This window comes from Astatotilapia calliptera, chromosome 12 (genome assembly GCF_964374335.1).
Source record: "Astatotilapia calliptera chromosome 12, fAstCal68.1, whole genome shotgun sequence".
NCBI lineage: Eukaryota > Metazoa > Chordata > Actinopteri > Cichliformes > Cichlidae > Astatotilapia > Astatotilapia calliptera.
The window spans coordinates 12,961,864-12,974,395 of record NC_137433.1 but is presented as its reverse complement, the minus strand read 5'-3'; positions in this window follow the sequence as shown (position 1 = coordinate 12,974,395).

Genomic DNA, 12,532 nt, shown 5'->3' with positions numbered 1-12,532 from the left:
CTTCAGCCACAGCTGAAGTGAATATAGAACTTTATTTTAGTCTTCCTTCTTCATCTCTCTCTTTCTCTCTTTTCTTCTCCGTCTCACTTTCTCGCTGCGTGCATGTGTCGGTGCGCATCAATGAAAGGGTTATACAATAATCCAGCTCTCATTCAGGACAGGATTAGACTGTTTGAAGGGTTTGACTTTGAAAAGAGCACCGCTGCAAACCAAAATACAGAATATCTGTCATCTCTTCTCTTCTTATCAGCAGGGCACGGTGACGTTTCTAAAGACACATCTGGTCAGGATTTGAAGTAGTTACATATTGACTGAGGCGATTTATTTTTTCTTTAAAGCGTGAGCAAACTGAATACATTGTCGTATACTGAGATGTTTAGTGTCCTTCCATTGTCAAAATATTAAGGTGCATGCACAAGTCTAGTCTTGAACCTCAGATTCATGTTTTCCCATTGCTGTGGTAGCAATGGGAAAACATGAATCTGAGAGATGATGGCAACAAATAAGGGTAAAGCTATAGTTTTGAGTATAAAACCATTTCCACTTTTTTCAGTCTCACTTTCAACCCTTTTTTTTTTTTTTAGATATTTGTTTTTTTGTGACTGTACCATAGAAGTAAAAAATAGTTTAAATCCTATGTTAGAGGGCCCTCTCTGGTCTAATAAAGTTTTAGAAGTGTATTAATGCTTTATCCCTCAGGGCATTCAAGTTCCAGCGTCAACCCAACCCGTTTTAACAGTCAAAAGCACATGACTCACAAAGTCTATGTGGCTGAATCAAAGTCAGCCGGTGTCTATTGATACTCTGAGTTGCGAAAAAGGTGTGAGTTCTTCTGAGAGCTTCAACAGAGGCCACCTGGATAACAGCCCTGGAGGTGTCTGGGAAGGCTGTAAATAAAAATGACAGTTACCACCCCCCTCCGGGGCTTCTTCAGCCAAGCAGGCTTCACTTCTCTTCTTTTGCTCTCTTCAAAGGGGAAAAAAAAATCCTGCTCAGAGCAAGGGCATAGTAATGCTGGCAAGAAATTTCTTGAAATCACACTGAACTGTATTAATGTTTTTAAAAGTCTCATTCCATCACATCACAGGCAGCCTCTTGCCAAAGTGAAACAACTGATGTCTCATGGTGTTCTCTAGTGAATGCTTGTTTCTTGCAAGGATGCGTTTTATTTGACCAAGCGGGGAATCCCGCCACAGCCACATGACTAAAGCTGATGAATCTCAGATGCACGTATCTTAAAATTCCACCAGGATGAATCCCGTCACCCACATACTCCATCCGTTTCCTGTTCCGTACTCTTTCTGCCGTGCTGTGCTGGCGATAGCAGCAGGCATGCGTTTATGATGTGTTGACAAAAAAAAGGGAGGGGGGAAAGGGGGGCTTTTGCTTGTGATCAGTGTTGTTGAAATTGCATCAAACCTTTGATAATTATTTGATTTAATTTAATTTGACTGGTTTGCCAGCAAGCCAGGATTTTCAGCTTTTCACACTCTGTAATTGAGCTGATGTTAGGTGTCTTTGCAGAAAAGAGCGGTATTACGAACATAAAGTCAAAATGACAGGACAATTAAGCGTCCTCTGCGTGTCAACGGCAGATTCAGCTTCAGAGGGAAAGTGTCAAGTAAACATCGCCAGTCAAAACCTGAAGCCTATGCTTTTGTTTCAATAAGTGGCGACGCCTTCTACTCTGTGCTGTAGCTGTATGAAAGGCCACAGAGGAACTTATGCACTATTATCCGCTGTTTTTTCAAGCACTCATAAAGTACTCTAACACAGTGGCATAAATCAAGTTGCTGGGATGACTGGCGGCTCAGGCAACTTCTCTTTGATCAAGGCTTTATGGAGACGCCCCATGTCTTCATCCTCAGCTGCTCCGGCAGCACCTGTTTACTAGTTCAGGCCTGTCTATTTGGAAAGCAATGTTTAGCCTCTCAGTGTCCTAGACGCATACATGACGCGCACGCATGCAGCATACACACAAAGGAATTCGGCTGCTTCTCAGAGGAGAATGGGCTTCCGCCATCACGTCTGCTCCCAGTGCCCCAAACCCACTCAAGGCTCTTGTTTCTCTTATTAGAAAGCTACTTTAGATGTAAATCTGTCTCTTTTTGGAGGGTTCTGACTCCTTTGGCTATACCAGAATCTTTTTGAAAAAAGTTGACAAATGAAACAGCCTTGTTTCTTCTTGAAGAAGAAACTCAGAGGGTTACTGGATTAAACAAAACAAAAGGAAAATGCACAGAGAAAGACAGACAGAGAGAGCTGCAAGTTTCAAAGACCAAAGCATTATCATAGCATGCAATGAAAGCTCTCTATCATCCCTCAAGTTCTTGTGGTACAAAAATCCAGAGTTCTAAGGGCTTTGGTTTGGAGGAAGAGTGGGTGAGCTTCATGTTCTGAGTTGATCTATACAGCAAAGAAACTAGGGCAATGTAGAGTACAGCATATAAGGCCAATCTGCAACAAAGAGCAGCACTAATAGCTCTCTCACACACACATACATCCCAGTCTTATTTCCAGGCCGCGACTGAAGGTGAGAGTAATTACATAAAAACCTGGCAACAATGTGTTCTCTCCTTGTAAGGCGGGGGCAGTGCCCTTTTTCTTCAAATGCATAATGAACTGCCTCAAAAGCCCTCTGCTGATCAAACAAGTGTTTGATAACAGCTTTGGTTTGAAAGAGGACTGAATATGTTTATTTGCATGTGGAGAAGTGAGTGACTTTGAGGTGGAGATCAGGCAGATTAGTGTTAACTGACAGAGACCTGTGCAAACAGACACTCCCCCCGCATATGCAAGCAGGGCAGTGGCAAACTTCCTCTGAGGACCAGAGTATGGCAACTCGGGGCTATTTTTCAATTGTGCTGCTTTGTATGCCAGCTTCCTCCCTTAAGTTTGAGTCTATTTTTTTCCAGAGACTATGCCTGTTTGCTTGTTGCATGTGAAAGCATGCACAATGATATCTGGCAAACAATATAAGGGATGGGAAATCCAATAACTTGCAGCTATTCATCAAAAATTCCCTCAGAACTGCATTCACAGCGAGACTCACTTTTGTTTCACGAGAGCTAAAGCATTCATCTGGAACTATTATACACTAAAAGCAGTGTGAAAAATATGGAAATTGGATAACAGTTGCATAGGGATTTTTGATCGATATTGGCAGTAGCAATCGCCTCATTGAACTCTCAGCAAGAATCTGAAAAATCCTAATGTGCAAATTGCTTTAACAGAGAAATGACCAGTCATATCTTTGTGTTTTGGCAAGTTGAATTGATGCACTTGTTCTCTGCTATGGCAACAACGGATATGCAACATTCGACACAAAACAATCAGATGAAAGCGAGCTGCTTCACGAGTGCGGTGACACCCATGGGCTTGCAACGTGACTGAGAAGGCAAGAGTCTGGTGTCAGCTGGAAGCAAGTTTTGCCACGGTGTCTAAGCAGCAGACTTTAATATGCCACCTTCGTAATCCACGCTGCTACGAGCTCAGATAACTCTAAAACACAGCAAAACACCAGAATGGGCCGGCTCTCCTTCGTACGAGGTCACTGCTATATTTCTTTGCAACTATGTATGGGAGCAACCCTGTGTGCATTCATCACATGTAGGGGCATTTTTCAGAGATGTTATGATGGCAGTGACAGGATTGATGGAGGAGTAGAGAGAACAGGCACAGCGGGAGGCTGCCGACATGTGTATGTATTTACGTGCGCGCGAGTTTACAGACAGTATAGGAGCTATAGAGGGAGAGGCAGAGGGAGAGGGATGATGATGGATCTGGCAGGGCTCATGAACACCGCTGAGAGAAAATGCCTGTGGTTCAAAGACACTCTCAGCAAACTTAACAAAGAAAGATGGCACAGAGGGGGAGAACATGAAAGCAAACTACACAATCAACTGTCACATAAACTGGGAAATAATATCCCCGTCCTGTTGGCGGAATATACTTCAGGCAGGCATGTGACTATTTTAATATTAACTCCATGCAAAAGATGGCAACAAGGCGAGATGTAGTTTGGTTTTTAATGCAGATCAAACAGCAGATTAGCAATAGTTTGATTTGGCTTACTGATAAAGTTAAAGGCCATACTGCAAATTCCAGAAGAACCTCAATATTATTGTACCCCGACCACTTGACTATAAGGGCTGCCTGTTTTAACTGATGACTGAAAATGAATTATATGCTGTATTTCATATTCATCTGTGTACATCTCAGTGCCCTTAAATCATCTAGATGTCAGCTGACATGCGGATTTGGTCCATGCAGAAGTAGATGTTTTACTGGTGTAAAAGTAGACTAAAAACACTCTATTGTAGAGCTACGATGACAATCTTAAAGATAGAAATGTATACCGGAAAAATGTCTCAAAAAGCAGTTTATATAAGTGGTGCTGTTTATTGGGTTGCTGCTTTATTAAACATCCTTTTTGACGCTCTTCCAATATAATACTATTAGCATAGCCTGACTAAATACATCAGAATTACACTGAACTGCATAAGTAATGCTACGCTAACTTAGATACACTCCACCAGACAAGAAGCTGCTCTGGACTTTGTAATCTATGAATGCATAACAACAACAGGAAGACATAAACAAAACGTTTTTCATGGAATTTTGCACCCACTGATTTGCAATTCAAAGTATTAAACTACAGGAGAGCGCGGCTGTGCTGTTTGTTAGCTTGCTTGTGTTTTGTTTTTTTGTTTTTTTCTGTTCAGGTTTTTGCCCAAGTTTTCTTTGCTCTGGCCAAAAATCCCTTTTTCTTCTTGGGGCATCAAGTTAATATGAATGGGCATGCACAACGCATAACATGTGTTGGTCTACAGTTTTCCAAAGCAATGTCCCATTTTGCTCCCAGCTTGCTTTACGCAGTGACAGGACTGGAAGCAATTTGGGATAAGTACCGAGGAACAGTTGAGGAGATGATAAACGACTTTATTGTTGGTTATTGCAACTGTATCTGATACCGGTACATGTGTTCCTTTGAGCAATCAAGCCGTAGCATTGGCAAAGGAATCTTGGGTTTCCTGGACACTGGTTGCAGGCCAGATTGTCTGGTCCTGATAATAGTAATGAGAGTGATGGCTGCAGCAGCTAATGTACCCAGAGAAGAGGTCAGGACCCACTTATCAGGCCTAAGTTGAAAATAATGACCTACTTAAGAGGCTAATCTGTATGTTGCAACTTGTTTAAAACACTGCTGACCCCCTGCTGTCTTTGTTGATATCGTGACTTTATGACTTAAGATCTTTTTTCATACCTTAAATGTATTTTCTGACCTTTTAAAGTTAGACTTAAGGATGCTCAAGCTGTGTTTATATCAATAAACTTGTCAACACTTGAATAAAATGTGCTTGTATTTTTAGGTACACTGGGATAGAAGGATTTCCAAAAAGGATCCATTCTTCATGTCAGAGTGTTTGAGAGCAGATGTGAGCAAAGCCAACATTTCCATGGCCAAATAAAAAACTGATTCTAGCCCATAAAACAGCTGTCAGGAGACAGGCTCCAGCCCAAACCATCTCACGCTGTGGTAAACTGGTTTGACAAATGCACGGAAACTATGTGTCTGCATATTTACTGCACGACACCTGCCCGGCCTGTTTACTATCGTTCACAACGCGGTGCACAAAGAAATGAAGAACTAAATTCAGTTCTCTGTTTGATCATTGCCTCACATCACAAACGACATGGCTAGTACAAAAGACAAGCTTCTGTTCCTCTGTCCTTCAAGACAGAAAAGGGAGCAGTGTGGAAGACAACAATGTGTTCTGTTAAACAGAAAATGCGCAGCTAGCTGTAGATTGACACTATGGGTGCAGCTGCTATAGAAACCCTGCTTTGAATTTGCTCATGTATTCTGAAAACTGCTTTTGTTTGCATAAGCTCTCTACAGACAAAATGATTTCCTCTGGCTCTGCTGTGTCCGATGACTTCTGTCTGATCCACCCACCCGATTCTATCCGATGAGCTCAAGCACCCGTTCATTTACTCTATCCATCATGTCTTTTTTAATAACAACTGAACATGAATGTTAATGAATACAAGATAAAACCACATATTGTGGATGTGCGTGTATATTTATGTTGGGGGATGGGGAGTGGTATGTATGTGATCCTCAAGCTCGGGTCCTATGCCAGTGCCCGGGAGGGGGTTGATGGTTCTGCACAGTATCTGTTCCTGGGAATACACTCTTCTGGACAACGACCTCCGATGTTGTATCTGGAATCTGCTGGAGTTACTCTTCCAGTTTGGCTTTTATAGCTCCTAATGCTCCTGTACTTCTCATGCTCCTTGTTCCTGGTGTGGCTGTCTGCTGGGATTGCCACATCTATCACAGCTGCAGTCTTCTGCTCCTTGTCAACCACCACTATGTCTGGTTGGTTGGCCAACGGCTGCTTATCTGTCTGAAGCTCAAAGACCCACCAGATCTTAACCCTGTTGTTCTCAACCACCTTTAATCATGTTTCCCATCGGGACTTGATGACTTCTCATCCATATGTGGCACAGATGTTCCTGTACACTGTCCCAACCACTTGGTTAGGGCTCTCAGTTAAAACGGTTCCAGCTTGCATCTTACATATTGCTACTATATGCTGGATCGTCTCTGGGGAACCTTTGCACAGTCTGCAACTTGGGTCCTGCCTGCTATGGTATGGACTCCTGTCTCTATGGATCTGTGGCTTGGAGTTTGTTCTTGTGCTGCCATGTATAGAGCCTCTGTGCTGTCCTTTAGGCCAGCCTTTACTGTTGTGTAGGGCGCAATGATAAGCTTAGTGTCCAGCTTTTTTAGGGACATAAGAGCCCCAGTTTCTCATGTGGCCAGTTAGGAAAATTAATTTCCGACTTCTAGACAGATTATACACTATAGTTTTCATTTCAGCCAAAATTCAGTTTTTCCTTATTTTTTGGGCTTTTTCCGCTTTATTTGATAGACACAATGAAGATAAGACAGGAATGCAAGGGCAGAGAGAGAAGGAGGAAGGCATGCAGCAAAGGGCCACAGTTCAAACTCGAACGCAGGCTGGCCACTGTCAGTCATATGGCACGTGTTCGCCCACTCAATACACTGAGCTAACCCAGCGCCCGCTTACTTACTTTCTAACCAAACGTACAGTACATACATTTAGTCTTTTTCTTAAACTAATAGTAATCATAAGCACACTTTTAATGGTGAAGATTCTTTTGTTTTCCTTGGATTTTTGGCTTTTTCTGTCATAGTTTCATAGTTTAGCCCCTTCTATGGTTTTGGTTGTTAACTCCTAGCTCAGGTAACCCAGTCATTACTGGCTGATATGAAACACTTCCATCATGTCACTGACAGTAACTTCAACATAGATGGAACTTAAATGCTTTTTTATTGCAAAAACACAAAGTGATTTAGAGCCTGGCTGGTACCTACAGAGTTCATCGACAACCTGACAACACCTTAGGCAACAAAGTAACAGATGTTCATAGATGTTCCTGTACGGTCATGTAACAAAAAAAAAAAAGCTTTCACAGAATCATATGCAGTCCTGTGAAAAACTAAGTACACTCCATGATTTAGTAGCTTGTCGAACCACTTTCAGCAGCAATCACTTTAATGAATCATTTTCTGTTTGTTTTTATCAGTGTGTCACATCTCAGTGATTTGGTTCACTCAGGTTTGCAGTCATTTGTTTATCCACAGCTCTTTTAAGCTCCTTTCACAGCGTTTCAGTCTGGTTAAGGTCTGAACTTTGACTCGGGTGTCGCTGCTGTAAAACAAGCCTGAATCATCACCCTGCTACCACCATGCTTGGGTTTTTTCCAGTTTCTTTGATCACCTTGATGCTGGTGTGACTTTGCTGGCATGTTTACGCCTGGGAAGATTAGCAGCTGTCTTGAATGCTTTTCCACTTTCTCACTGTAGAATGATGAACTTCAGGTTGTTTGGAAATTGCCTTACTTAACACTTCCCAGATTGATGGGCGGCAACAATTGCTTCTCTAAGATCATTAGACATTTCTTTACACTTACTAACTTTTACTGTGTAATCAGTGTGTGTAAGCCAGATTTAATTCATATAAATATAGTTTAAAATAAATATATTCACCGTTAATGCTGAAATTAGTTATTTTAGCACATATTTTCTATATAGCATTAAGCTACAGAGGTAATTTCATTGCCAGTTACTGGTTGGGAATCAAACTGGTTGGGAATTACTCTAGCAGACAAGAAATAAACTGGAAGCAGCAATGCACGTGTGTGTTGATTAAGTGTTGTTTAACCCTGTGGTGTAAGTGTGAATGCAGCAAGAGGCTGGAAGCAGGTCAGGAGAGGTCAGAGAGAACAGCGAGAGCTTCTTATGTGAACTGGACAGTTTTGAGGACCACTACAAGGGGCACGGAGTCAGTTCATTGATATTCAAGCATTTGACCCGCTGACAACGGGGATGTCACCGGGGTTAAGACAGCCGTGCCTCTCCGTATTGTACTGGCCCGGAAAGCCAGGGGTCCCCCGGCCCTCCGCCTCCACTCTGCATGGTTGTCATGGTGAGCAAATGAGTCCAGCAGCCCTATGTCACACTCATGTGGGCACTTTCTCGCCTTCTTCCTCGCTTTCCTTTCTTTTCCTTGACTTTCTGTGCTGTTTCACCGAGGGGGCTGCCAAAGAGGGCATTCTGTACGCTGACAATGCCCGGCATGTCATAGACATCCGCATACATATACAGTGCAAAGAAGAGCAGGCAGCGAAAATTCACGGGCATCTTTTCCCATAACTCATAGCAACAGAAACAGCACATTTCCCTTTTGTGTGGGATCCGATTGAGAGTTTTAGATGCAGTTTATCAGCTGCTGGAGTAAGGATTGTTGTTTCACGACAAGTTAGATGATGCTATGTGCATTATTCTGTCTATTATTGTATCTTTTGTTCAAATGATATCAGTGGCTCAATGAGAAGAGCAAAAACCATTTAACTGTAACTAATCTGGCTTAATGAATATACTTTCTCTACATTCTGTCAGTAATTCGAGCCCACTTATGTTTGGCAGGAGGTCTGTGCAGTGTCTTGTTGTCACACAAATATGTTTCTAGAGCCAGCGTCAGGGAGATTAGGTTGAAGGGAAAATTGCAGCTGTATTTTGCAGCAGAACTAGTAAGTTGCTGCTCTCAGGTGATGGGGCATGTCTGTGCCTCACCCCATCCGAACTTGACGGCTGCTGCGGTTTGCACTGTAATTAGACATAAATCACAGAGCAAGAGGTGGGGTGGGGGTGGGGGGTTGGGAAGAGTGGGGTGAAGAGAAAGTGAAGAGAGAGATTGTTGGCCTCAGGGCCAGTGAAGGCCCTGACACTCAGAAGCACACTGTTCCCTCCTAAATGCTCCCCGCAATCTCCTCTTTCTCTTTCTTTTATTTTTTTTTTCTTCCGGTCAAAAACACAAACACGCTGTTGCAGTTTGTCACTAAGGCTTCTCCTCCTAGCTGTGGTTGTGGTAGCTGGACTATGCTGGGTGCTTTACTGGTCCTCTGGGTACACTTTAAAAGCAGTAAGCAACATACTTTCAGAAACAATGGTTGTTTCCACTGCTGATGTGGGCAGATGTCATTATTCTTGTTTCCATTTTCCTCAGAATTTAAGATTCTGTTCAAAATGTGCCACAACTATCATCACAGCACTATTAACAAGCCACTGTGTATGCTGTGGACTACTGTGGTGTTGTAAGTGGTCTCGAAGAGTAGTCGGCACATTTGTTTTATTGGTCAGATCATGTTATATAACTTAAAACTGCCACTTATGCCGATAGACATTATATCTAAATGCCTCATTTTAATTCCCATTTCGGAAAAGCAGTCTGTGAGTCATTTTACCTTCATTTTGAATGTGGATAATTGAAAGATGACAGGGAATGTATAACAAAAGAGAAGGGGGGGGGGGGGGTGTTGTGCATTAAAGGGCTCAGCAAGAGTCAATTGGAACAGGCAGGATTGCAGTGTATTGTATCAAAGCATCATTCTCACTGTGATTCATCACTGTTATTATTTATGACACTTCATTAATTCAACTTAATTAAACAGTCTAACTCTCAGTTAAATTATTACAGTAGGATTATTAATCTTTACTAATTGGTTAATAATTGAAGTTTATCAGATTAATGGAGCAAGCTGAAACTGGTGTTTAAAAAACTCTGTAAAGGGTTAAGATGCATTTGGATGGCTGTCATAAAAATGAGTCTAATGTTTATAATACTTGCTTTAAAAAAGTGTGTAAGTTAAAAAAAAGTGGGCTAAAATGAATGCAGTTAATAACACAGTTGATTTCCCGCTTTTCTCGATGTTCAGGTTTTGGGTTATGCCATTACTACTACTATGAGTAGCAAGTGTGCTAAAATGTGACACCAAGGTCCTGTCCAAGCACCCGTGTGTGAGGAGCAGGAGGTAAGGGTTTCTCTATCACTGCACTAATTTAACACCCTTAGAAAGAGCAGCAATTCAACTTTTATTATTGCCACATTTAATCATCATTAACAAATACATAAAATAGCATTATATCTATCAGAAACTAATATCAAAATAGCACCAATAAACATAATGATTGGTTGTCAATTCTCTGTTTATTGTTTAATAATGATGATTCTTTTAAATTGTTACTTTTTAAATCTATTTGGAAAGTTTCAAATGACTGGTCAACATCACAGGCTCAGCAGCAGGTATATCTTTTTAGTCCCTGTCCAAAAATCTAAATGCAAGCTCGTTCCTTCATTTTCCATAGTCTCCCATGGTGATCAGTCAATGACTTCCTTCGTCAGGGTTTAGGTAACATCCCTTTAGAGCCACAAAAGACATTAGAGAACAGCTTTGAGTTCTTCTGCTTGTGCAGCACATGCAACGAGGTTAAAAAGAACCGACGTGTCAGCAGGAAGTGCCAAACAAACAGCACCACACTGCTTCTTCTTTTGCTCCCTGCAGAGAACAATTACAATTTCTATGCCTGAGAGAAGGTTTTTGTGTCTTAAACATAAGCATATGTTATTTGGAGGCATTTACTGAAACAACTGATGAGCACCTCTTTCCTGGAATTCACAATGAACGATGAAAAAATATTTGCTGCCGACGGCAAAAATACAATGTATACATGTTTATATGTAGCAAGCGTAACAGGCATGTGATTGTAAAGGGAAAGAGAAGAAGAGAATCCCATTAATGTAGCAAAAATTAGAAAAACAAATCTCAAAAACTGCAAATATCACTGATTCTTGAATGTCACAAGTCCTGAACCATTTAAGTGACTACCTAAATGAGTAGTGACTGCAGCCTAACATACAGTTTTGTTCAGAAGTTTAAACGCACTCATCACGAGCAGGAATGTCATGGTAATTTGAGCCTTTAAATGATTTCTTTGAACTGTTCGTTTTGCAAGGCAGACTCATTGTACAGCATCTGTAATGACTTTCAAAAGCAAGAATTGGGTGCACATGTTTGAATTCATTTCCGATTTTCTGTAATCCACACAGGCACGTAAATGCATGCACACACACTGAAATTTGGTTAAATGTCCTTTAGCTGGTTGCACCTCAACCTGACACTTCTGGTAGCTTCTAGCATAATTCTCATAGCATAGTTTCTTGGACTTTCCCATAGTTCTGATTGTTCTGCCCATGATGAGTGAATGTAAACTTCTGACCACAGCCATAAATATTCAGTCTGAGTCACTGTCCTTTCTGCACTCTGTCCTTACCACAGCGGCTATGGTTTGATTCCACGTCCTCCCCCCATCTCTCTGCCCTTCCTGTCTTTCTTCAGCTGTCCCCAAAATAAATCTATGTAAACAAAATAAACGATATAGAATAAAAAGTTAGCTGCCGAATAACAGAAAGTCCACCAAGATTTCGGAGCAGTCAGCTGTGCACTTCCCCTAAATAATCAAATCATGCACCACCCGTCTGTTTGGCGAGACGTGTTATGCGGGAAAATCTAAAGACTGTCACTGCAAAATCCACTGCATCTGAATAATTTCCTCCTTTGAACTGTGAAATAGAGTGCAATGTGGAGACTCCTGCTGCTGAATTAGGACATATGGAAATGAACACATCTTAGCTGATATCTGATATGTGCTCCATCCATATCAGGCAAAGATGTAGGCACAGCCCTCAAGGTCAGTGGGTTTTTTTTTTCTATGTAAAGACAGTGTTACTAAAAAGACAATCGACACTTCTTATTGTGTTTTGAGCCAAAGACAATATGACTTCCACTGATCCATAAACTCATTACCAAGAAGCTTTTAACAGGTTCCAAGGACCACGGCTTACTTTTTAAATAAAATATAAACAAGGGAAAATATCAAACCCATTAATCTTTCATTAAGCTCGCCGGATAAAAAAGAATCGCTTAAAGTATCATTCGTTACCATCACTGCGAGTGCAAAAGCCCCCTGCTAACATCAAAGGCTTCTCAAAGAAACAGAGCGGGAGAGAGTCAGTTAGCTGAATTGGCTGAGAACCAGCTTCTGGTTGGGTTTAAATTTTGACTGACTCATAATGGCGCTGAAGAGAAAATAGGGACC